Source organism: Opisthocomus hoazin, chromosome 5 (genome assembly GCF_030867145.1).
Source record: "Opisthocomus hoazin isolate bOpiHoa1 chromosome 5, bOpiHoa1.hap1, whole genome shotgun sequence".
Lineage (NCBI taxonomy): Eukaryota > Metazoa > Chordata > Aves > Opisthocomiformes > Opisthocomidae > Opisthocomus > Opisthocomus hoazin.
Genome location: NC_134418.1, coordinates 88,505,143 through 88,532,209, shown reverse-complemented (window position 1 = coordinate 88,532,209; position 27,067 = coordinate 88,505,143). Strand labels below are relative to the sequence as shown.

Below are 27,067 nucleotides of genomic sequence, written 5' to 3'. Positions count from 1 at the left end.
TAGGGAAATAAATAGAAAAAAATAAAAAGAAACATTGGCAAACTAAAATGGAGATGCAGAAAGTAAATTTAAAAAGCCATGGTGCCAACGGATGAGGAGACAAAATAATTAAAAAATAAATACAGAAATGAAATAAAAATAAAAATTTTTAAAAGCCCCGGGAGTAAGAGAGGAAAGAACTTAAAAACAAAAAGACCAAACTAAAAGGCAGCATTGTGGTTTAGTCCCTGCTGGTGACAACCAACCACACAGTTGCTCTCTCCCACCCCCGGTGGCACAGGGAGCAGAGTCGGAAGGAAAAGGCAAAACGCGTGGGTTGCGATAAAAACAGTTTAACAGAACAGCAAAGGGAGAAGAAAGATAACAACTATTACCGATAAAAAGTATATACGGCATGCTATGTTCTCGCCGCCCAATGCTCACCTTCCTCATGACTAGCAAATCCCCCTCCTTCAGCCAGCTCGCCCCCTTAAATAACAAGTGTGACATCACACGGTACAGAATGTCCCGTTCAATCGGCTGGTTTCGGTTTGCCAGACCCGCTTGTTGTGAACATTAGCGCTGGCCCAGCTGAACCCAGGAGGTAGACTTCAAAAACAAATTTTAAAATTGACAATGTAGAGGACAGATGGGAAAAAAGCAGACAATAGAGACAGAAAAATACATGAACGTGAACACAGAAACAAAAATTCAAAAGTGAAGACATGGAGAGAGGAAAAAATTTTAAAACAGCAAAAAAAACTAAATAGCTAAGAGAAATGGAAAGAAAATTACAAAAGTGACCACGTACAGGACAGACGAGAACAAACTGAAAAAGAAAGGTAGCGAACTGGGTAATAATAGACTAGGAAAGAAAACGTAAAACCAACATGGTACCGGGCAGACGAGAAACCATTAAAAAAAAGGGAGACACATCTTGATAAAAGCAGACCTAGGACAAAAATTTTACAGGAGACGGGATACGGGAAACAGCAAAAAATTAACAAAGGGAGAGACAATGAGATAAAAGCACTCCTAGAAACAAAATTTCAAAACTAATAGGAATGCGCAAGTGAACAACTGAAAAACAGGGACGGCGAGGTAGATAAAAGTAGACACAGAAAGATTAGTTTAAAAGCGACTGGATTAAGAAAATAAAAGAAAAATTAAAAATAGCGACAGCGAACTATAATGGAGACATAAAAAAAATTATAACTGACAGGGTACATGACAGACAAGAAAGAATTAAAACTAGGGATGGGAGCTGGATAAAAGTAGACATAGATAGAAAATTGTAAAGGTGACGGTGCTAAGGAAAAACAAGAAAACTAAAAACCAAAACCAGCAAGTGGGATAAAAATAAACACAGAAAGGGTATTTTGAAAAAATAATTGAGACAATAAAGGAAAAAAAAAAAAGAAAAATACAGACGGTGAAGTAAAACTGTCCTGGGTTCGGCCAGGACAGGGTTAATTTTCACCAGGAGCCAGGAGGGGACACAGCCGGGCAGGCTGACCCAACCTGGCCAAACAGAACAGGGTAGTCCATACCACGTGCCGTCACACTGGGTTCTGGTTGGGGGGACCTGGGCGGCGGGAAGTCAGTCGAGGCTCGGATGCACGCGGCAGCGGGTGGTGAGAGTCCCTCTGTGCATCCTTCTATTTGTTTTGTGTATTCTCCCTATCGGTATTGTTGTGGTTACTGTTCCCTTTGTTTGATGTTCTGTTAGAACTGCCCTTATCCCGACCTATGCGTTTTTGCCTTTTTCTTTCTATTGTCCTCCCCAGCCCAGCGGGGAGAGGGGTGGCAGAGCAGCCGCGTGGCCCTATTGTTGCCAGCTACAGCCAAACTATAACAAAAATGCAGACAATGAAATGACATTTCAAAAGCAAATGTGTAAAGGACAGATGAGAAAAAAAAAATACAGACAGCGAACTGGAAAAAAGATGACATTGACATGCGGAAAACAGACTCCACGATCTGTGAGATCATAAAGTAGGTACGTTTATTCGGTGACGGGCGGCACGGGGGTAGCCCCACCAAAGTCGTGCGTGCCGGACAGTAACTTGCTTCTTCAATTTATACAGTCAAATATTATATATTTATCAAACTCCCAGTCCACCTATACATATGCATGACTTATCCCTGCTTCGTATTAAAATCCGTTCCAAAGCATCATTTCCATAGACTCCTCCCAGCTGCGCTTGTGCAGTGCCTCCTGGTGGTGGTCATAGGGAGTCCCAAGATGAAGGCTCATCCTCTTCGTCGCGGTGTTTGCTGATTGACTTTTGTTTCTGGCCAAACTCAGTTCTCTTCTAGCTTCCATCCAAACCGCAAGGTCAGTCTTAGCTGGTTCTAGGCGACTCCCCAGCCTTACCAGGAACTACCTGCCTTGTAAGGAAATGCAAGACTCTGCCTCAGTTAATTTACACAATAGATAAGCACTGTCAGTTCTCTGCACAGCAACTATCAGGCCGTGCTGCTTCTACTAAATTCCTTACCTATTAGGCAAGTCTGCTTCTAATAAAATCCCTTCCTTAAACATAGAAAATATTAAAAGTGACAGGAATTACGAAGATAAAGGAAAAAAGTTTAAAATTAACGATAGTAAACAAAATAAACAGAAACATAGAGAATAAATTTTAAAAGCGATGGGGATTAAGAGAGGAAAAGATGAAAAAAGAGAAACAGAAAGCTATGTAAAATCAGATGTAAACAAAAATTAACATCCATCAGATTAAGAGAGAAAAAATTACAAAATAAGGATGACAAACTAAATAGAGACATAGCAAGTATATTACAAAAGCAACAGGGCACACGGTGCGCAGAAAAGAAATAAAATATAGGGATAGGGAGCTTGACAACAGCAGACACCAAAGTTGAAAACCCAAGGGTTTAAGGGGGGGTAAGAATTAAAAGATAGGGAGACCAAATAAATAAATGAAGACCCGGACAGAAAATTTAAACAGAGAGGGCGCTACTGAAATGCGAGGAATAATTTTTAAAAGACAGCAAATGGAAAAAAGGGAGGTGTAGCAAGAATATTTTAAAAGCAATAGGGAACTAAAGCAGCCCAAGACTACAGCTCCCAGCACGCCGCGAAAGGCACCTTCCCCTCTGCCCGAGCTGGCTGGGACACCGCGCCCCACCTGCCGGCGGCTCCAACGGGGTGCCACACCCCCACCGCTAGTCACCTCCGACGCAGTACCCAGCAGGCCCCCCACAGGCGCTGCTGCCCTCCTGGGGGCTTTCCCCAAGACCCGCCGGTCGGGGTCACCCCCCCTACCCACCCCGTCCCGGTCACTTTCTCTTTTGCAGCAGCCGGAGCTCGGCGATGGTTCCAGTCCTCTCTCGGCTCGCACTGGCCCCTCCGCAGCCACCCGGGGCACGGCAGCACCAGCACACCCACCGGCAGCCACCAAATTAAAGGGAGGGGCCGTCGCCATCAGCCCCGCTGCCCGCACCTGGGGCTTCTCCATCCTCTGCCCATAGCTGGAGCCCAGTAGGAACAGGGGGCCATCTCCCACGCCACAAAGTGAGTCTCTTCCTCCCCTGGGGTCCCTTGCACCCCTCATCCCATGCAAAGGAAGCACAAACACAGGCAAGAAGGCAAAAGAGACAATGGGTGTTTATTCAGTCACGCACCGAATGAGTCTGGGGAACCCGTCTGCTCCGAGTCTCGGTGCCCCCGACGCTCTCCCTGCCCCTCTGACACCTCGGCAGTCCTTCTCGGAGCTGCACCCATCGGTCCAGCAGAGAACAGTCGGTCAGTCGGCTCCTGGAGCCACACTCTGCTGGGCAGGGGCTGCCAAAAATGAGAAGCAGGGTGCAGGCTGCTACAAGAGAGGAGAAAAATGACAGGTGGCTGGACAGGGGCGGTGTAACGAGAAAGCACGAAGCAGGGAAAAGGACAGCGAAAGAAGAATGGGGACAGGCAGTCCCACAGAGATGGAGAAAGAAGCAGCATGGAGACAGGAAAAGCAGCAGCAGAAGAAAGAAAAAGGAGCAGGACACAGACCAAAAATGAAGAACGGGGAGCAGGAAGGAGATGCCAAAAAAAAAACAAACCTGCAGCATGACAGAGGAAAAAAGAATAGCGGCAGGGACCTGGACAAAGAGAGATGAGGAAATAGAATAGAATAGACATGGAGAAAGCAGTAGATCTGTGACGTTCTACGGAGCCGAGAAGGAAGGCCTCGAATCAAGGGACCAGGAGCCAGACAGAGAGCACCAAAGCAAAAATACTGACAGGCTATGGGACAGAAAAGGAGGAAAGCAATACTAGTAACGGAGAGCTGCACAGAAAGAAGGGAAGAAGGAAAAAAAGACCAAGAGGGAGGACCTAAACGATGAGGACAAGTCAGAGACAGATGGAGAAAGAAGGTACACAAGAGCAGAAAAAAATAAATAATCGTAGCAATGTGAGAAAGAGAGGGAGCCAGGGGAGGGCCCAGGATACAGAAGAGGGGTGACAGGGCCCCGGACTCACTGCAGCTCTCGGTCTCGGGGCTGCCGGGAGACTTGGACACTTCAGATGCTTCCCTCTCCTTCTCTCTTCCCTTCTTCTTCTGTAATTCCAGTCGTTTGGCTCTCCTCCACCTGAGAGAAAATGCATGTAGGTGTCTTAGAGCTCATATGAGACGCGGCTTCCTAGACAAGAAGCCTCACTGCACACTATATGCAGGAACAGGACAGAGAAAGAGAGAGAATATGATGAGTGGGAAGCAGAACACACGGATTGAGAGAGAGCTTGAATCAGAGGAATAAACAAGGCAGGAAAGAGAAATACAGGGAAGAAGCCGGAAGAAAAGGGCCTTTCTGGACTCTACTCGCACCCCCCCGGCCTCCCACCCCTTTCCAGCCTCCTATTTGTCTGGCCTCTACTCTCACCCCTGGCCTCCCACCCCTTTCCGGCCTCCTTTTTTTTTCTGGCCTCTACTCCCCCCTCCTCGGCCCGCCCCCCCCCCAGTCTCCCCCCCTCATCAGCCTCCTACCACCCACTTTGCTGGCCTCTACTTAATTCAGCTTCCCACCCCTCTGCAACCTCCTACCTCTTTCCGGCCTCCACTCCCCGCCTCCCAGCTTCCAATGCTTTTTCAGCCTCCCACCCCCGTCCCACGGAGTGCATGACGCACTGACAGAGAGAGAACAGGGAACACGAAAAAAGGTACTAAGGAACAAAGAAAGGGTCAGACGACGAAGGGGGTGGTTAGGGTTGGAACGCCGACACAAACCAGCAAGGGGCCAGAGGACAGCGAGAGAGGAAGAGAAGAAAGGGCTGCTGGGAAGCAGGACAGAGAAGGAGAGAAAGGCAAAAAGAGAGAGCCGGATGGACAGGGAGGTACACTAATAAACAACCAGACAGGCAGCAGGATAGAGAGACGGGAAAATCGGGGACAGGAAGCAGGACAGAGGGACGGCGAGAGGAAACAAGGGCCAGGGAGCAGGACAGCAGTGGATAAAGAAGCACTGGGGCAGTAGGATAGACAAAGAGGGAAGGAAAGGCCAAAAGAAGGACAGGGAATAATAGCGAAGGGAGAGAAGGACAAGGAGCGGGACAGATTGTAAGAGAAAGACAGGGACAGGGAGCGGGACAAGGTGATACTGAGAAAGAAAAAGGGAACAGGGAGGCAGATTAAAGTGAAAGACAGGCAAAAATAAGAGATGGGGGAGCAGGTCAGAGACGGAGGGGGAAAAGCCTCGGCTGGGCAGCAGGGAAGAAGGGGGGGAAAAAAAAAAAACACTGGGCTGCGGGACAGAGAGGGAGGAATTAAAAAACAGACACAGGGAGCAGGACAGAATGACACAAAAAAGGGACAGAGAGCAGAACAGCATTGGTGAGGGGAAAACAACCGTGATGTGCAGTGGGAGAGAGGTATGGAGAAAGAAAGAAATACCGAGGAAGAGAGAAAGGAAAGAAGGGGCAGCTAGCTGCACAAGGGGATAGAGAAAGAAAGGATGGCAGAGCAAATGGCGCACAGAAAGGCAGAGAAAGCAGTGAGAGGAAGCACGGCACAAGGACAGCAAGAGGAAAAAGGAAAGGGACAGGAATCTGTACAGAGACGGAGAAAAAAAACCAGCGGGGACACAGGAAAAGACACAGAAAGAGCAAGGCACAGAAAGATAGATCAGGACAGCGGCAGGATGGAGATGGAGGAAAAACTCTGGATGGTCAACAGGACACAGAGGAATAGGAATACGGGCAGGGAGTTAGACAGAGGGATAGAGACGGCACAGGATGCGAGACAGAGCGACACACCAGAATAACGATAACGAGAGAGAAAGACACGGACTGTGAGAAGCATGTAGTGTGTCAGAAAAAAAGAGCAGTATATTAGGAGCCCTGCAAAGAGACAGAATATGGAGAAAAAAACAAAGGGGGCCAAGGAGCAGCACAAAGGGTCAGAGAGAGTAACAGATGAAAAGAAGGAATGATGGGGACAGTGAGATATGTGATGAAAAAAACCAGCGGCAGTGAGCTAGACACAAGGATACAGAGAGAAAGAGAAGGAAGGAGGAGGAAGAGGAATAAGAAGGCAGGGACAGGGAGTAGCACGTACAGGAGCAGAGGAGAACATCAGCAGGGAACAGGGCAGAGAAAATGTGGAGGGAGAAAAAGAGGGAGAGGAAGGAGGACGCAAACATAAACAGAAGACAGGAGGTAGGAGGAAGAAAAAAAAAAAAAAAAATCATAGCACTGTAGGAAAGAGAGGGGGCCATGGGTGGGCTAAGGATGCAGAAGAGGGTCAACAGGGCCTCAAGGGCCCGGGACTCACCGCAGCTCTCGCTCTCAGCACTGCCGGGAGACTCTGCCGCTTCAGACGCTTCTCTCTCCTTCTCTCCTTCCTTCCTCTTCCCTAAGTCCGGTGACTTGGCTGTCCTCCACCCAAGAGAAAACGTACACGTCTTGCAGCTCTTACGAGATGAGGCTCCCTAGACACACAGCCTCACTCTCCGACGTACTATGCACAGGAATAGGACAGAGGGAAAGAGAGAGAGAGCATGGTGAGCGAGCAGCAGAACAGACAGATCAAGAGGGAATCACAGATTCGTGGAGGTTGGAAAAGACCTGTAAGATCATCAAGGCTAACTGTCAACACAACAACATCATGCCTGCTAAACCACGCCCTGAAGTACCGTATCTACATATTTTTCGAATACCTCCAGGGATAGTGACTCCACCGCGTCCCTGGGCAGCCTGTTCCAATGCTTCACAACTTTCAGTTATGAAATTTTACCTAATCTCCAATCTAAACCTCCCCTGATGCAACCTGAGGTCATTTCCTCTTGTCCAATCGCTAATTACTTGGGAGAAGAGACCAACATCCACTTCACTACAACCTCCTTTCAGGTAGCTGTAGAGAGCAATAAGGTCTCCCCTCTGCCTCCTCTTCTCCAGACTAAACAACCCCAGTTCCCACAGCCACTCCTCGCAAGACCTGTTCTTTAGAGCCCTCACCAGCCTCGTTGCTCTTCCCTGGACACGGTCCAGCAATGCAGCGTCCTGCTTGTACTGAGGGGTCCAAAACCAAACACAGTACTCGAGGTGCCGCCTCACCAGTGCTGAGTACAGGGGCATGATCACTGCCCTACTTCAGCTGCCCACCCTATTCCTGATACAAGCCAGGATGCCCTTGGCCTTCTTGACCACCTGGGCACACTGCTGGCTCATGCTTAGCCAGCTGCCAACCCACTCCAAGATACTTTTCTGCCAGGCAGCTCTCCAGCCACTCTTCCCCAACCCTGTATCATTGTATGGGGTTGTTCTGACCCAAGGGCAGAACTCAGCACTTGAACCTCACGCAATTCTCCTCGTCCCATTGATCCAGTCTGTCCAGATCCCTCTGCAGAGCCTTCCTACCCACAAGCAGATCGACACTCCCACCCAGCTTGGTGTCATCTGCAGACTTACTGAGGAGCACTCAATCCGCTCAGCCAGATCACTGATAAAGGTATTAAACAAGACTGGCCCCAAAATGGAGCCCTGGGAAACTACATGCGCGACCGGCCACCAGCTGGATTTAACTCCATTCACCACCACTCTCTGCGCTCGGCCCGAAAAATTTCATCGGAGGAATAAAGAGGGCAGAAGGGAGAGAAAAAGACAGGGAACAAGCCAGAGGGACAGGGGCGGGAGGGGGGGACACACAGGTCAGGACAAAGAGGTGGAGAAAGACAAAAAAAAAAGTTACGGGCTGCAGGATGAGAAAAAAGGCCAAGGAACAGGACAGAGGGGAGTAACGGGACAGTGAGCTGAACAGGGGCATATAGCGAGAAACGAAGGGCCAGGCAGCACTATGGAGAGATACAAAGAGTTACAGGGAGAATGGAGGACAGAGAGAATAAGAGAAAAGGGACAGCAAGCCGCACAGAGATGGAGAAAGAAATGCTGGCGACAGAGAGATGAGGAGGAGAGCAACTGGACGGAGGCAGAGAGAGGGAGAAAGGAAGGAAAAAATAGCTATGAGTAAAAGGGCAGAGGGACAAGGAAAAGACAAGAGGAAGGATAGAGCGACAGACAGAAAGATACTGTGAAGTAGAGAGCAACAGGGAGCAGGATGCTGGGATAGACCGCAAACAAGAGCAACAGAGAGAATGGTAGATCCTGGGACAAGAACATTGACTAGAGAGCTGCTGGCATGAACTTACCTCACCCTGGAGATACGATGAGCCAGAAGCAGTGGCCGATTGCTCCAGAGCCCCTTCAGACCTAGCTGTTCATGCAGATGCTGGGGCCAGCAATACCCGTTTGGTCTGATTTAAAAAGGACGTGTTTAACAGCATCGCCAGCACGCCTGGATAACTGGAACGTGCCCTACCCAGCAATGTATTCATACTTCCTTGCTTCACAAAAAGGCCAAAAAGGGGTGGGAGGCTGCAAAGGGGTGGAAGGGCAGGGGGAGCAAGTAGACGCCAGAAAATTTGGAGGCCAAAATGGGTTGGGAGCGCAGAGCGCAAGTAGAAGCCAGAAGAAAATGGAGGCTGAAAAGGCGTGGGAGATCAAAAACTGGTCAGAGGCCAGAAAAACTGGAGGCTGAGAAGGCGTAGGAGGCCGGAGGGCAAGTAGAGGCCATAAAAAAAGTGGAGGGTGCAAAGGGCTGGGAGGCTAGTGGGTGCATAGAGGCCAAAAAGGGGTGGGAGGCCAGAGGGCAACTAGAGGCCAGAAAAAGTGAAGGCCAAAAAGGAGTGGGAGGCCAGGGGGAGCAAGTAGAAGGAAGAAAAAAAAAGCTTAGGCTGAAAAGGGGTGGGAGGCCATCAAAATTGGAGGTCGGTATTTTCAGACAGCTCTCTTCCTTCCTCTTCCTTTATATGCTACATATTAAGGAGGCCCTGCCTCTTTTCACGTGGATCTCAAAGTGAAGAGCTCATGCGCCGGAACTTCAGTGTACCCTGTCTCGCCTTCAGAAGCAAGGAGTCCAGACGTCAGATGGCCAGGTTTAAGTAGCGGAGCACAATTATGTCACAAAAAGACGGGGTGGGAAGGAATAAAAGGCACTCTTTTCTCCACGAACAGAGTATCGCATTGAGATTGGGAATCACAATAATTTCCAGAAGTTTTGTGGAGAAAAAAGGATGGGATCCCAAGACAGCAAGTCAACCCCAACAGCTGCAGGAGAGAGGATGTGTGAACGACATCAGCTGCCGTCAGAAAGCAAACAGCCCAAGGGATGGGGTGGTAGGAGCACCAAGAGAAGAGGAAGCGCTTACAGGAACCAAGATTGGACCTAGAGCAGAGAGAATAAGAGGAAAAGGACAGGGAGCAGGGCAGACATGGAGAATGAAACGTTGGCGACAGAGACAGGAGGAGAGCCACTGGACGGAGGCAGAGAGATGGAGAAAGTAAAATGTAATGATGCAAGCCAGAGGGACAAGGAAAAGACAGGAGGAAGGACAGAGTGAGAGAGAAAACAGGTGATGGACAGGACGCCATAAAGAAAGATACTGTTAAAGAGAGCGCAAAAGCGAGCAGGATGCTGGAACAGACAGCAAACGACAGCAACAGAGAGAACAGCAGCGAGGCGGAGCATCACAGAAAACAGAGGGATTCAGTGCAAGACCGAGGGGTGAAGCGATAAATAATAGGGCCGAAGAGCAGGACAACAGAAGAGAGACACAGAGAAGGGGACACATAAGACAACCGCAAATTGAGAGGGAGAAGAGCACAGAGGGTCACAGAGAAAAACAGAGGGATGGCAAAAGAGAAAAACAAGATGAGGGAGGAGGACTGAGGAGCAGAGACAAAAAGGCACAGGGAAAAGGACAGACATGGAGAAAACAAGAAAAGACGGGAGGCAGAACAAAGGTCAAAATGACAAGGACGGGGAGTGGAACAAAGGGATGGAGGAGGAAAGAACAGCGACGGGCTGCAGCATAGATGAAGAGAGAGAAGAAAAGCAAGAAGAGCAAGAGAAGAAAATGACAGAAGGGTGTAGACAGAAAGACTGGGACATGGACACGTACAGGGGGGGCCCGAGGGACACACACATCAGAAGGGTAGAAAGGAAGAGAGAGGGACGGGGAGCAAGACAGTGCGATAGAGCGAGACGGAGGGAGTGCGGTCCAAGGATATGAAAACAGAGGTACGGGGAAGAGGAAAGAATCACAGCAAGAGAAAGGCGAGGGTGGGGAGCAGGAAAGAGGCAGAGAATTAAAAAACAGCCACGGGCAGAACAACAGAAACAGAGAATAAAAAAATACTTCCACACACCAGGACAGAGGGATAGAGCAACGGTAGGGTGGGGGTGGGGAAATCAACATGGAGAAGTGTTTCGGTTTCGGCTGCCGCCGGCAACAAAAGCGCCACGCGGCCGCCCCTCCCCCCGCCGGCGTGCGGAGGAGAATGAAAAGAAAGAGGCAGAAACTGGTGGGTCGGGATAAGGGCAGTTTAACAGAACAGCAAACAGAGGGAAAACAGGAACAACAACGATACAAATAAGGAGAAAACACAACAACGAACCGTACAGACAGCTGCTCTCCCGAAACAGGACCGACGCTGCGCCCCCCCAAGCCGCGAGTGCCTTCCCGCCGCGCCGCCCCCCCCCCCCCCCCCCCAGAACCCCGCGTGACGTCACATGGTATGGAATACCAGGCTCTATTTGACCAGGTGGGGTCAGCCCCCACCCCCCGGCTGTGCCCCTTCCTGGAGTCTGGTGAAAATTAACCCTGTCCTGGCCAAACCCAGGACAAGAAGGACAGGTAACACACAGCAGGACACCGGGGGAGTGAGAGGGAGGGAACACGGAGCAAGGCAGAGGAATGAAGAGCAAAAAAACTCCAACAAACAGAAAGCAAACTGGACAGAGATAGGCAGCAGTACAAAGAACTGGAGAAAGAAAAAACAGGGATAAGGACAGGGACAGAGAGGCAGAGAGAGGAACGGGGATCAAGACACTGGGATAAAAATGGGGAGCACGCCATGACCAAGGCACTGCGCACGTGCCACATGCTGACGGCACACGGGAGGGCCAGACCCTGCGCAGAATGCCGGGCTGAAGTACCACATTGCGGCTGGGGGAGGCGGCGGCGCTGCTGCGGTTCTGTGCAGTGCCAGTGCTGCGAGACCTCGCTTCGCACCCGAGGCGGCCGCAGCGTTTCATTACCGGAAGCAGCGGTGAGCACGGTGGCAGCGCCCTGCAGCACCATTACTGGTGGGCGGCAGCACAAAATGCGTTGATCTGCGTCGCGTGCCACAAATTAAAAAGTAGCGACGGTGAACTAAAGCGGAGACATGGAAAGAAAATCTGAAATGCAATAGCACTGAGGAAAAATGAGAAAGAATAATTCAAAAATAAAGGCACCAAAGGAGATAAAATTAGAAACTATACAAGCAATAGAGATTAGGGAAATAAAGGGGGAAAATTCGAGAATAGGAACAGTAATCTAAAACAGCAGACACACAGAAGGAGAATCTAAACAGCAAGTTTGCTGATGACACCAAACTGGGAGGTGTGGTAGACACACCGGAAGGCTGTGCTGCCATTCAGTGTGACCTGGATAGGCTGGAAAGTTGGGTAGAGAGGAATCTGATGAGGTTCAACAAAGGCAAATGCAGGGTCCTGCACCTGGGGAGGAACAACCCCATGCATCAGTACAGGCTTGGGGTGGACCCGCTGGAGAGCCGCTCTGTGGAGAGGGACCTGGGTGTCCTGGCGGACGACAGGTTAACCATGAGCCAGCAGCGTGCCCTGGCTGCCAAGAAAGCCAATGGGATCCTGGGGTGCATCAAGAAGAGTGTGGCCAGCAGGTTGAGGGAGGTTCTCCTTCCCCTCTACACTGTCCTGGTGAGGCCTCCTCTGGAGTACTCTGTCCAGTTCTGGGCTCCCCAGTTCAAGAAAGATGAAGAGCTACTGGAAAGAGTCCAGCGGAGGGCTACGAGGATGGTGAGGGGACTGGAACATCTGCCCTACGAGGAGAGGCTGAGGGAGCTGGGCTTGTTCAGCCTGGAGAAGAGAAGGCTGAGAAGGGACCTAATAAATGCTTATAAATATCTGAAGGGTGGGTGTCAGGAGGACGGGGCCAAGCTCTTTTCAGTGGTGCCCTGTGACAGGACAAGGGGCAATGGGCACAAACTGAGGCACAGGAAGTTCCGTCTGAACATGAGGAAGAACTTCTTCCCTCTGAGGGTGACGGAGCCCTGGAACAGGCTGCCCAGGGAGGTTGTGGAGTCTCCTTCTCCGGAGATATTCAAAACCCACCTGGACGAGGTCCTGTGCAGCCTGCTCTGGGTGACCCTGCTTCGGCAGGAGGGTTGGACGAGATGACCCACAGAGGTCCCTTCCAACCCCGACCATTCTGTGTGATTCTGTGAAACTAAGAAAAGAGAAGAAATAAATCCAGTGCATGTGATATAAGCCAAAAAATTAAAAAACCACAGGGATTACGGAAACAACAGAAAAACATTTTAAATAGGGACCGTGAATTACAATCAAGAAGTTGAAAGAAAATTTAAACAGCGATGGCGCTAAGACGACCAGAAAAAAATTAACAAATAAACACAGCAAATAGGATAAAAGTAGACAGAACTTTTAAGAAGCAAAAGCAATTAGGGAGATAAAGAAAAAAGATTTTAAAATAGCAACAGCAAACTTAATATCGATTTTAAAACAAAGGGGGTGCACGACCGACAATTAAAAATAGGGATTAGCAGCTTCATACAAGTAGGCATACAAAGAAAATTTTCAAAGCAAAGTGGTTCACGGACAGACAGAAAAAAAAATTTAAAAATAGAGACAGTAAACTGGATAAAAGTTGACTAAATAAGAAAATTTAAAAAGAAAAGAGATGAAGAACAGAGAGGCCAAAAAAATTAAAAATAGGCTCAGCAAAGTAAAAAGATGAAATAAAATTTTAAAAGCGATAAAGTCGAAGACAGGCAGGAATGAATAAAACACACAGGCGGGGAACTGGTTAAAAGTAGACATAGGGAGAAAATTTAGAAAGCAATGGGGTACTGGCGGTACAGGTAAGAAGTTAAACATCGGGAGACGGAGCCTGACTGACGGCCCCAAGGTAGGGACGTTGGAAGAGCAACGCAATGCAGAGGGGGGCAAAAAGGCACAGGGCACTGGGTAGAAAGAGACCTAGAACTGCAGTTTTCCCAAGAAAGGGGGAAGAAGGCTGTGTGGGAAGAATGAAATAGTAACAGGTGGGGAGCCAGAAAGGGAGAGACATAGAAAGGAAATATAGAAAATGACAAGATACAGGGTGGTGTCGGCAGAAGAGCAAAAACTTCAGGGAGCTGGAGAGCCCAAAAAGGAGATGGAGACAAGGACAGGCACAGATCTGGAGAAGCGTGGCAGGGATGGGCCCAGACACACGACTCACCACAGCTCCTGGCACTGGCAGGAGACTTTCACTGCCCAGAGGTTTTTCTCTGTGCCTCTGCCACGTTCCTCCTCTGCCGACTGCCCGACCCTCACCTGCCCAGGAGCAGGTGGTGGGTGCCTTGATGCTTCTCTCCCACAGAGCTTCCCGGATCCATGGCAGCTCACGCGTGCAGCCGACAGAGGCACTGAGCTCCCAGAGCTGCGTGCTGGTGGTGCACTCTGTCAGGGATGGCTGGGAGCGATCCTTCCTCGCCGCGGGGACCGGCTGTTTCTTGCTGGAAGCAGCTGCCTGCCGAATCCCCTTCATCTCGCCCCTCAGCCAGCTCCTGCAGGCAGGCATGCCAGGGCAGCCCCCTTCCCAGACTGAGCCCCTTGGCACTGCAGGGCTGGGGCAGCCCTAGTAGGTGCAGCCTGTGAGGCTGGAGGCGGAGGACCTGGTCAGCCCTGCAGCCTTTTTAACACCTTGGCCCAACCCCATCCTCAACTCAGGTGTCCCACCTGGGCAGCTCCAGCCCACAGCTGGAGCCCATCTGAAACAGGGGCTGTTGCCCCACCCCAGCAGCACATCGCCCTCTCCCCCGGACCCCACTGCAGCCACTTGCTGTGGAAGAAATAGAAGGAAAATTTTGAAAAATTGGGACAGCGAACTAGAACGAGATGTAGAAAGAACATCTAAAAAGTGAGTGCGCTCAATAAAGAGAAGAAAATAACTGAAAATAAAGACTTTGAAGGGATAAAAGTAGGCATATGAAGAACATTTTAAAAGCGATAGGTATTAGGGAAGTAAAGGAAGAAATTGTGAAATACAGATAGCGAACAAAAACAGATGTAGAAAGAAAATTTAAAAAGCAAGGGCACTAAGGAAAGACAAAAAATAATTGAAAAATAAAGGTAGACAAATAAAGACTGCAAACAGGATAAAAGGTAGACAGAAAATTTTAAAAGCAATGGGGAGTAAGGAAATAAGGAAAAAACTTAAAAACAGAGACCGCAAACTAAAATGGAGACCTAGAAAGAAAATTTAAACGTCGATGGCACTAAGGAAAGACAAGAAATAGCTTTAAAAAAAAAAAGCAAAGGGAATAAAAGCAGGTCTATAGAGACAATTTTAAAACAAAAGGAGATAAGGGAAATAAACAGAAAAAATAAAATATAGGGACAGCAAACAGACCTAAGAAATGTAATAGGCGAGGGCACAAATCAAAGACAAGAAATAACTAAAATAGACATCAAAGGGAAAAAATTTAAGCACACAGAAACAACATTCTGAAAGTGAGTGTGCTTAGGAAAATTAAGGGAAAAAATAAAATAGGGATAGCAAACAGATGTAGAAAAAAAATTTTAAAAGCAGCAGAACTACAGAAAGACAAATATTTAAAAGAAATAAGAGCAAAATAAAGAAAACAGTGAACTGGGTAGATGTATATAATATAAAAAGGAATGAGGATTAGGGAAATACAGGGAAAAAACAAATAGGCACAGCAAACTAAAAGATGGAGAAAGAAAACTTAAAAAGCAAAGGCACTAAGACAAGAAATAATTAAAACACAAGGACAGTGAAATAAAGACAACAAATGGGATAAAAGTAGACAAAATTTTAAATTAAATGGGGATTAAGGAAATAAGCAAAAATTAAAATAGTGATGAGGAATTACATCAACACATAGAAAATCTAAAAAGCTATGCCATTAAGGAAAAATGAGACTCATTTAAAAATAAAGACAGTGAATGAGATAAAAGTGGAAAATTTTAAAAACAAAGAAGATTAGACAACTAAAGGGAAAAACTAAAAAATAAGGACAGCCAACTAAAAGGGATGGAGAAAGAAAATTTCAAAGTGATGGCACTAAGGAAACAAGAAATACTTTAAAAAATAACAGCAAATTAAAAAACGAACTGGGATAAAAGTGTAAAATTTACAAAGGAAAGGAGGATTAGGAAAACAAAGAGGAAAAAATAAAGAAATGGCAGCAAACAAAAAAGGAGACATAAAAAGGAAATTTTAAAAGCGATGGCACTAAGATATAAGAAGACAAAATAATGAAAAAAATAAAGTGAGCAAATGATATAAAAGTGGAAATTTTTAAAAGCCAAGGAATTAAGAGAGGAAAGAACTACAAAACAGCAACAGCAAACAAAAATGCAGTATTGTGGTTTAGCCCCAGCAGGCAACAAAGAACCACGTGGTTGCTCTCTCACCCTCCTCCCACCCCCAACGGGATGGGGAGAAGAATCAGAAGGAAAAGGCAAAAACTTGTGGGTTGGGATAAACACAGTTTAACAGGACAGCAAAGGGCAAAGAAAATACCAAGAATAATACTGATTTAAAACAAATATATATATATATACACACACACACGCACACATACAGTGTAATTTTCTCACAGCCCAGTGCTCAGCTTGCTCCCAAGTAGCAAATCTCCCTGCTCCAGCCAGTTCCCCAATTTAAATACCAAACATGATGTCACACGGTATCAGATATCACATTTGACTGGCTAGTTTGAGTCAGCCAAAATGGCTTCTTGGGAAATTAACTCTATTCCAGCTGAACCCAGTCACACAGACAGACAATAAATTTTAAGAAGCGACAGCAGTAATGGAAAGAGCAGAAATTATTAAAAAATAAAGACAGTAAACAGGATAAAAGTAGGCATAGAAAGAGTAATTAAAAAGCAAGGGCACTAAAGAAAAACAGGAAGCAGTTAAAAAAGACAGCGAAGGGAATGGAAGTAGACAAAGAAAGAGCACTTACAATCGATAGCCATTAGGGAATTAAAGGAAAAAACTAAAGTAGAGACAGTATACTAAAACAGAGATCTAGAGAGAAAAATTAAAAAGCAAAGGCACTAAAGAAAGACAAGAAATAATGAAAAAAAAAAAAGGAAAGGGAATAAGCGAGGCAGACAAAAAACATATAAAGAGGATTAGGTATTAGTGAAATCGGATTATCATTGCGGCGGTGTTACGGTGGCCGCAGAATCACAGAGGCCTTGGCATCATCATCGCATCGCAGAATCACAGTGTTAGGGGTTGGAAGGGACCTCTGTGGGTCATCTCGTCCAACCCCCCTGCCGAAGCAGGGTCACCCAGAGCAGGCTGCACAGGACCTTGTCGATGCAGGTCTTGAATATCTCCAGAGAAGGAGAAACCACAACCTCCCTGGGCAGCCTGTTCCAGGGCTCCGTCACCCTCAGAGGGAAGAATTTCTTCCTCCTGTTCAGCTGCAACTTCCCATGCTTCAGTTTGTGCCCGTTGCCCCTTGTCATGTCGCTAGGCACTACTGAAAAGAGACTGGCCCCATCCTCCCAACACCCACCTTTAAGATATTTATAAGCATTTATAAGGTCCCCTCTCAGCCTTTTCTCCAGGCTAAACAAGACCAGCTCCCTCAGCCTCTCCTCGTAGGAGAGATGCTCCAGTCCCCTCATCATCCTCGTAGCCCTCTGCTGGACTCTCTCCAGTAGTTCCTCATGTTTCTTGAAGTGGGAAGCCCAGAACTGGACGCAGTACACCAGATGGGGCCTCACTACGGCAGAGAAGAGGAGAAGGAGAACCTCCCTCTAGCTGCAGGCCACACTCTTCTTAATGCACCCCAGGATCCCACTGGCCTTCTTGGTAACCAGGGCACACTGCTGGCTCACGGTCAACTGGTCATCCACCAGCACACCCAGGTCCCTCTCCACAGAGCCACTATCCAACAGGTACGCCCCGAGCCTGTACTGGTGCATGGGGTGGCACAAAAGCAGCAGTAACAAGTAGGCAGCGGCCTCACCACGATAGCAGCAGCAGCGATGTAATGGCAGAACATAACTGCAAGACAACAAAGACTTGACTGGCACAATGGCCAGGAAGATATGCACTTGAAACTCTCCGGAGGGCTGCCAAAGCTCCTGCTGATCAGGAAAACCTATGGAGACATTGAAACCCACAGAACAGAAGACAAAAAACAGAGAAGGAAAATACCGTGCCCAGACACTCCTGTTCTGAAAACAAACCCACACCCTTTCCACGCCCAAAGGGGCCCGCTCCTGCACAGCCCTCTCCCCTGCGCTAGCTTTACAAGCCCTCCCCCTGCAATTCACAACCGTGGTCCCCTCCCTCCAGTCCCTCAGCTTAGCTTTCAGGGGGCCAGGGGTCTGACTCCATCCTCGACAAAAAGCACCTTGGCTAACCGGGATGCTCCCGCTGTCGCCTGCTTCCGTTTTGTCATCTGAAAAGCAAAACGAGGAGACGACAACACAGACGACACACAGGGCTGACAGTAAGCATCACACTGGCCAACGCCGACCTCTTCCACAACCACCTCCTCCTCAGAAGCGCCGGGGTGCTCCACTCACCTGCACATTCCAGAGTCGGACGCTGCGGCCTCCGTCGCTTCTGCAACCTGAGATACCGAGAGACACAAAATTACCCTTGCGCCCGTGAGAAGTCACCCGCCCCACGCTCCTCCTCGCCTGCCACCCCAGCTCACCTCAAACAGTTGTCCAATGCCACAGGTGGCCCGCACGGCCCCTGCAAAACCAAGAGACACACCCCTCACTCAGTCGCTGCACAATAATTTGCTCTTGCACGCTGACCCGGCACACAACCGCCTCACCTTCTCAGACCTCTTGTCAGCACGCCGCTTCGCCCCTCTGAGGCTACGTGCGCCACCTGCAATAAAAACAAAGCAAACGGCACATGCTGAGATACCGCCCGAAACCAAAGCCTGCCCGCATCCATTCCGATCTCCTGCTCCTTTACCTTGGCCGCTCACCCACCCTGGCCCTGCCGTTTACAGGTTCCCCCGTTGCCCCGGGCAGAGCAGCTCCAAGCCAAAACACGCACAGGCACACACCGACGCTACGCGCAAGACCACGAACAATGGGCTTCAAAGAAGAGAGAAGACTCTCCTCCGCAAGAAGGAGGACTCCCCGACGGGTGACACTGTCGGACAAGAAGACCTACAGGGCCGCGACGGCCCAGAGCACGGAGCCTCCACGGAAGCCCCAGAAAAACAGAGTCAGACGGCACGGTCCCTGGCACGAAGATACGGTCAAAAGAGACGGCGCATGTGCAAGAAGCCCGGCTTCAAGACCTAAGAACATCAGGATGCAGGGAAGAGCTCCCACTCTCCACGAAAATGGACCGCTAGAGAGAAGAGCTGCCGACACAGCCTGGAACGACGCCGCAAAAGAGAACCGACCGGAAACTTCCACGCCACGAGACCGATCCACGCTTTACGCTTGTAAGGCAAGAAGAGAAGCACCCACTTGGCACTACGCCGACGAGCAGGGGCATTCGAGACTCCGGGGCGGTGCCCGATGTGCACAAAGAGCCGTGAGGATGTTGAGATACAGGTACGGTCTAAGACACGGAAGACAGATGACAAAAATGGCACAGCACCACAGACACAGCCTGGAGCGGTCCTGCCCAATTGGGCCGAAGAGAAACCCCTTCCTTCTCTTTCCACGCCCAAAGGGGCCCGCTCCTGCACAGCCCTCTCCCCTGCGCTAGCTTTACAAGCCCTCCCCCTGCAATTCACAACCGTGGTCCCCTCCCTCCAGTCCCTCAACTTAGCTTTCAGGGGGCCAGGGGTCTGACTCCATCCTCGACAAAAAGCACCTTGGCTAACCGGGATGCTCCCGCTGTCGCCTGCTTCCGTTTTGTCATCTGAAAAGCAAAACGAGGAGACGACAACACAGACGACACACAGGGCTGACAGTAAGCATCACACTGGCCAACGCCGACCTCTTCCACAACCACCTCCTCCTCAGAAGCACCGGGGTGCTCCACTCACCTGCACATTCCAGAGTCGGACGCTGCGGCCTCCGTCGCTTCTGCAACCTGAGATACCGAGAGACACAAAATTACCCTTGCGCCCGTGAGAAGTCACCCGCCCCACGCTCCTCCTCGCCTGCCACCCCAGCTCACCTCAAACAGTTGTCCAATGCCACAGGTGGCCCGCACGGCCCCTGCAAAACCAAGAGACACACCCCTCACTCAGTCGCTGCACAATAATTTGCTCTTGCACGCTGACCCGGCACACAACCGCCTCACCTTCTCAGACCTCTTGTCAGCACGCCGCTTCGCCCCTCTGAGGCTACGTGCGCCACCTGCAATAAAAACAAAGCAAACGGCACATGCCGAGATACCGCCCGAAACCAAAGCCTGCCCGCATCCATTCCGATCTCCTGCTCCTTTACCTTGGCCGCTCACCCACCCTGGCCCTGCCGTTTACAGGTTCCCCCGTTGCCCCGGGCAGAGCAGCTCCAAGCCAAAACACGCACAGGCACACACCGACGCTACGCGCAAGACCACGAACAATGGGCTTCAAAGAAGAGAGAAGACTCTCCTCCGCAAGAAGGAGGACTCCCCGACGGGTGACACTGTCGGACAAGAAGACCTACAGGGCCGCGACGGCCCAGAGCACGGAGCCTCCACGGAAGCCCCAGAAAAACAGAGTCAGACGGCACGGTCCCTGGCACGAAGATACGGTCAAAAGAGACGGCGCATGTGCAAGAAGCCCGGCTTCAAGACCTAAGAACATCAGGATGCAGGGAAGAGCTCCCACTCTCCACGAAAATGGACCGCTAGAGACAAGAGCTGCCGACACAGCCTGGAACGACGCCGCAAAAGAGAACCGACCGGAAACTTCCACGCCACGAGACCGATCCACGCTTTACGCTTGTAAGGCAAGAAGAGAAGCACCCACTTGGCACTACGCCGACGAGCAGGGGCATTCGAGACTCCGGGGCGGTGCCCGATGTGCACAAAGAGCCGTGAGGATGTTGAGATACAGGTACGGTCTAAGACACGGAAGACAGATGACAAAAATGGCACAGCACCACAGACACAGCCCGGAGCGGTCCTGCCCAATTGGGCCGAAGAGAAACCCCTTCCTTCTCTTTCCACGCCCAAAGGGGCCCGCTCCTGCACAGCCCTCTCCCCTGCGCTAGCTTTACAAGCTCCCCCTGCAATTCACAACCGTGGTCCCCTCCCTCCAGTCCCTCAACTTAGCTTTCAGGGGGCCAGGGGTCTGACTCCATCCTCGACAAAAAGCACCTTGGCTAACCGGGATGCTCCCGCTGTCGCCTGCTTCCGTTTTGTCATCTGAAAAGCAAAACGAGGAGACGACAACACAGACGACACACAGGGCTGACAGTAAGCATCACACTGGCCAACGCCGACCTCTTCCACAACCACCTCCTCCTCAGAAGCACCGGGGTGCTCCACTCACCTGCACATTCCAGAGTCGGACGCTGCGGCCTCCGTCGCTTCTGCAACCTGAGATACCGAGAGACACAAAATTACCCTTGCGCCCGTGAGAAGTCACCCGCCCCACGCTCCTCCTCGCCTGCCACCCCAGCTCACCTCAAACAGTTGTCCAATGCCACAGGTGGCCCGCACGGCCCCTGCAAAACCAAGAGACACACCCCTCACTCAGTCGCTGCACAATAATTTGCTCTTGCACGCTGACCCGGCACACAACCGCCTCACCTTCTCAGACCTCTTGTCAGCACGCCGCTTCGCCCCTCTGAGGCTACGTGCGCCACCTGCAATAAAAACAAAGCAAACGGCACATGCCGAGATACCGCCCGAAACCAAAGCCTGCCCGCATCCATTCCGATCTCCTGCTCCTTTACCTTGGCCGCTCACCCACCCTGGCCCTGCCGTTTACAGGTTCCCCCGTTGCCCCGGGCAGAGCAGCTCCAAGCCAAAACACGCACAGGCACACACCGACGCTACGCGCAAGACCACAAACAATGGGCTTCAAAGAAGAGAGAAGACTCTCCTCCGCAAGAAGGAGGACTCCCCGACGGGTGACACTGTTGGACAAGAAGACCTACAGGGCCGCGACGGCCCAGAGCACGGAGCCTCCACGGAAGCCCCAGAAAAACAGAGTCAGACGGCACGGTCCCTGGCACGAAGATACGGTCAAAAGAGACGGCGCATGTGCAAGAAGCCCGGCTTCAAGACCTAAGAACATCAGGATGCAGGGAAGAGCTCCCACTCTCCACGAAAATGGACCGCTAGAGAGAAGAGCTGCCGACACAGCCTGGAACGACGCCGCAAAAGAGAACCGACCGGAAACTTCCACGCCACGAGACCGATCCACGCTTTACGCTTGTAAGGCAAGAAGAGAAGCACCCACTTGGCACTATGCCGACGAGCAGGGGCATTCGAGACTCCGGGGCGGTGCCCGATGTGCACAAAGAGCCGTGAGGATGTTGAGATACAGGTACGGTCTAAGACACGGAAGACAGATGACAAAAATGGCACAGCACCACAGACACAGCCTGGAGCGGTCCTGCCCAATTGGGCCGAAGAGAAACCCCTTCCTTCTCTTTCCACGCCCAAAGGGGCCCGCTCCTGCACAGCCCTCTCCCCTGCGCTAGCTTTACAAGCCCTCCCCCTGCAATTCACAACCGTGGTCCCCTCCCTCCAGTCCCTCAACTTAGCTTTCAGGGGGCCAGGGGTCTGACTCCATCCTCGACAAAAAGCACCTTGGCTAACCGGGATGCTCCCGCTGTCGCCTGCTTCCGTTTTGTCATCTGAAAAGCAAAACGAGGAGACGACAACACAGACGACACACAGGGCTGACAGTAAGCATCACACTGGCCAACGCCGACCTCTTCCACAACCACCTCCTCCTCAGAAGCACCGGGGTGCTCCACTCACCTGCACATTCCAGAGTCGGACGCTGCGGCCTCCGTCGCTTCTGCAACCTGAGATACCGAGAGACACAAAATTACCCTTGCGCCCGTGAGAAGTCACCCGCCCCACGCTCCTCCTCGCCTGCCACCCCAGCTCACCTCAAACAGTTGTCCAATGCCACAGGTGGCCCGCACGGCCCCTGCAAAACCAAGAGACACACCCCTCACTCAGTCGCTGCACAATAATTTGCTCTTGCACGCTGACCCGGCACACAACCGCCTCACCTTCTCAGACCTCTTGTCAGCACGCCGCTTCGCCCCTCTGAGGCTACGTGCGCCACCTGCAATAAAAACAAAGCAAACGGCACATGCCGAGATACCGCCCGAAACCAAAGCCTGCCCGCATCCATTCCGATCTCCTGCTCCTTTACCTTGGCCGCTCACCCACCCTGGCCCTGCCGTTTACAGGTTCCCCCGTTGCCCCGGGCAGAGCAGCTCCAAGCCAAAACACGCACAGGCACACACCGACGCTACGCGCAAGACCACAAACAATGGGCTTCAAAGAAGAGAGAAGACTCTCCTCCGCAAGAAGGAGGACTCCCCGACGGGTGACACTGTCGGACAAGAAGACCTACAGGGCCGCGACGGCCCAGAGCACGGAGCCTCCACGGAAGCCCCAGAAAAACAGAGTCAGACGGCACGGTCCCTGGCACGAAGATACGGTCAAAAGAGACGGCGCATGTGCAAGAAGCCCGGCTTCAAGACCTAAGAACATCAGGATGCAGGGAAGAGCTCCCACTCTCCACGAAAATGGACCGCTAGAGACAAGAGCTGCCGACACAGCCTGGAACGACGCCGCAAAAGAGAACCGACCGGAAACTTCCACGCCACGAGACCGATCCACGCTTTACGCTTGTAAGGCAAGAAGAGAAGCACCCACTTGGCACTACGCCGACGAGCAGGGGCATTCGAGACTCCGGGGCGGTGCCCGATGTGCACAAAGAGCCGTGAGGATGTTGAGATACAGGTACGGTCTAAGACACGGAAGACAGATGACAAAAATGGCACAGCACCACAGACACAGCCTGGAGCGGTCCTGCCCAATTGGGCCGAAGAGAAACCCCTTCCTTCTCTTTCCACGCCCAAAGGGGCCCGCTCCTGCACAGCCCTCTCCCCTGCGCTAGCTTTACAAGCCCTCCCCCTGCAATTCACAACCGTGGTCCCCTCCCTCCAGTCCCTCAACTTAGCTTTCAGGGGGCCAGGGGTCTGACTCCATCCTCGACAAAAAGCACCTTGGCTAACCGGGATGCTCCCGCTGTCGCCTGCTTCCGTTTTGTCATCTGAAAAGCAAAACGAGGAGACGACAACACAGACGACACACAGGGCTGACAGTAAGCATCACACTGGCCAACGCTGACCTCTTCCACAACCACCTCCTCCTCAGAAGCGCCGGGGTGCTCCACTCACCTGCACATTCCAGAGTCGGACGCTGCGGCCTCCGTCGCTTCTGCAACCTGAGATACCGAGAGACACAAAATTACCCTTGCGCCCGTGAGAAGTCACCCGCCCCACGCTCCTCCTCGCCTGCCACCCCAGCTCACCTCAAACAGTTGTCCAATGCCACAGGTGGCCCGCACGGCCCCTGCAAAACCAAGAGACACACCCCTCACTCAGTCGCTGCACAATAATTTGCTCTTGCACGCTGACCCGGCACACAACCGCCTCACCTTCTCAGACCTCTTGTCAGCACGCCGCTTCGCCCCTCTGAGGCTACGTGCGCCACCTGCAATAAAAACAAAGCAAACGGCACATGCCGAGATACCGCCCGAAACCAAAGCCTGCCCGCATCCATTCCGATCTCCTGCTCCTTTACCTTGGCCGCTCACCCACCCTGGCCCTGCCGTTTACAGGTTCCCCCGTTGCCCCGGGCAGAGCAGCTCCAAGCCAAAACACGCACAGGCACACACCGACGCTACGCGCAAGACCACGAACAATGGGCTTCAAAGAAGAGAGAAGACTCTCCTCCGCAAGAAGGAGGACTCCCCGACGGGTGACACTGTCGGACAAGAAGACCTACAGGGCCGCGACGGCCCAGAGCACGGAGCCTCCACGGAAGCCCCAGAAAAACAGAGTCAGACGGCACGGTCCCTGGCACGAAGATACGGTCAAAAGAGACGGCGCATGTGCAAGAAGCCCGGCTTCAAGACCTAAGAACATCAGGATGCAGGGAAGAGCTCCCACTCTCCACGAAAATGGACCGCTAGAGACAAGAGCTGCCGACACAGCCTGGAACGACGCCGCAAAAGAGAACCGACCGGAAACTTCCACGCCACGAGACCGATCCACGCTTTACGCTTGTAAGGCAAGAAGAGAAGCACCCACTTGGCACTACGCCGACGAGCAGGGGCATTCGAGACTCCGGGGCGGTGCCCGATGTGCACAAAGAGCCGTGAGGATGTTGAGATACAGGTACGGTCTAAGACACGGAAGACAGATGACAAAAATGGCACAGCACCACAGACACAGCCTGGAGCGGTCCTGCCCAATTGGGCCGAAGAGAAACCCCTTCCTTCTCTTTCCACGCCCAAAGGGGCCCGCTCCTGCACAGCCCTCTCCCCTGCGCTAGCTTTACAAGCCCTCCCCCTGCAATTCACAACCGTGGTCCCCTCCCTCCAGTCCCTCAACTTAGCTTTCAGGGGGCCAGGGGTCTGACTCCATCCTCGACAAAAAGCACCTTGGCTAACCGGGATGCTCCCGCTGTCGCCTGCTTCCGTTTTGTCATCTGAAAAGCAAAACGAGGAGACGACAACACAGACGACACACAGGGCTGACAGTAAGCATCACACTGGCCAACGCCGACCTCTTCCACAACCACCTCCTCCTCAGAAGCACCGGGGTGCTCCACTCACCTGCACATTCCAGAGTCGGACGCTGCGGCCTCCGTCGCTTCTGCAACCTGAGATACCGAGAGACACAAAATTACCCTTGCGCCCGTGAGAAGTCACCCGCCCCACGCTCCTCCTCGCCTGCCACCCCAGCTCACCTCAAACAGTTGTCCAATGCCACAGGTGGCCCGCACGGCCCCTGCAAAACCAAGAGACACACCCCTCACTCAGTCGCTGCACAATAATTTGCTCTTGCACGCTGACCCGGCACACAACCGCCTCACCTTCTCAGACCTCTTGTCAGCACGCCGCTTCGCCCCTCTGAGGCTACGTGCGCCACCTGCAATAAAAACAAAGCAAACGGCACATGCCGAGATACCGCCCGAAACCAAAGCCTGCCCGCATCCATTCCGATCTCCTGCTCCTTTACCTTGGCCGCTCACCCACCCTGGCCCTGCCGTTTACAGGTTCCCCCGTTGCCCCGGGCAGAGCAGCTCCAAGCCAAAACACGCACAGGCACACACCGACGCTACGCGCAAGACCACAAACAATGGGCTTCAAAGAAGAGAGAAGACTCTCCTCCGCAAGAAGGAGGACTCCCCGACGGGTGACACTGTCGGACAAGAAGACCTACAGGGCCGCGACGGCCCAGAGCACGGAGCCTCCACGGAAGCCCCAGAAAAACAGAGTCAGACGGCACGGTCCCTGGCACGAAGATACGGTCAAAAGAGACGGCGCATGTGCAAGAAGCCCGGCTTCAAGACCTAAGAACATCAGGATGCAGGGAAGAGCTCCCACTCTCCACGAAAATGGACCGCTAGAGACAAGAGCTGCCGACACAGCCTGGAACGACGCCGCAAAAGAGAACCGACCGGAAACTTCCACGCCACGAGACCGATCCACGCTTTACGCTTGTAAGGCAAGAAGAGAAGCACCCACTTGGCACTACGCCGACGAGCAGGGGCATTCGAGACTCCGGGGCGGTGCCCGATGTGCACAAAGAGCCGTGAGGATGTTGAGATACAGGTACGGTCTAAGACACGGAAGACAGATGACAAAAATGGCACAGCACCACAGACACAGCCTGGAGCGGTCCTGCCCAATTGGGCCGAAGAGAAACCACTTCCTTCTCTTTCCACGCCCAAAGGGGCCCGCTCCTGCACAGCCCTATCCCCTGCGCTAGCTTTACAAGCCCTCCCCCTGCAATTCACAACCGTGGTCCCCTCCCTCCAGTCCCTCAACTTAGCTTTCAGGGGGCCAGGGGGTCTGACTCCATCCTCGACAAAAAGCACCTTGGCTAACCGGGATGCTCCCGCTGTCGCCTGCTTCCGTTTTGTCATCTGAAAAGCAAAACGAGGAGACGACAACACAGACGACACACAGGGCTGACAGTAAGCATCACACTGGCCAACGCCGACCTCTTCCACAACCACCTCCTCCTCAGAAGCACCGGGGTGCTCCACTCACCTGCACATTCCAGAGTCGGACGCTGCGGCCTCCGTCGCTTCTGCAACCTGAGATACCGAGAGACACAAAATTACCCTTGCGCCCGTGAGAAGTCACCCGCCCCACGCTCCTCCTCGCTGCCACCCCAGCTCACCTCAAACAGTTGTCCAATGCCACAGGTGGCCCGCACGGCCCCTGCAAAACCAAGAGACACACCCCTCACTCAGTCGCTGCACAATAATTTGCTCTTGCACGCTGACCCGGCACACAACCGCCTCACCTTCTCAGACCTCTT

The 27,067-nt window shown here is 51.7% G+C and overlaps 1 long non-coding RNA gene across 5 annotated transcripts; it reads right to left on the bottom strand.

Annotated features, from left to right (window-relative positions):
- Window positions 1-1,979: 1,979 nt before the first annotated feature.
- Window positions 1,980-17,847, bottom strand: LOC142361480 (uncharacterized). Of its 5 annotated transcripts, none has more exons than XR_012764130.1 (6): window positions 13,804-14,592; window positions 12,675-12,789; window positions 6,756-6,941; window positions 4,469-4,578; window positions 3,625-3,815; window positions 1,980-2,370 (listed from the first exon to the last, which is right to left on the bottom strand). It is a non-coding gene; the product is annotated as an uncharacterized LOC142361480 (long non-coding RNA). The 5 variants fall into 5 exon arrangements; XR_012764127.1 differs by having other exon boundaries at window positions 1,980-2,366; window positions 13,804-14,591; XR_012764131.1 differs by having other exon boundaries at window positions 1,980-2,366; window positions 3,625-3,812; window positions 13,804-14,591.
- Window positions 17,848-27,067: the final 9,220 nt, after the last annotated feature.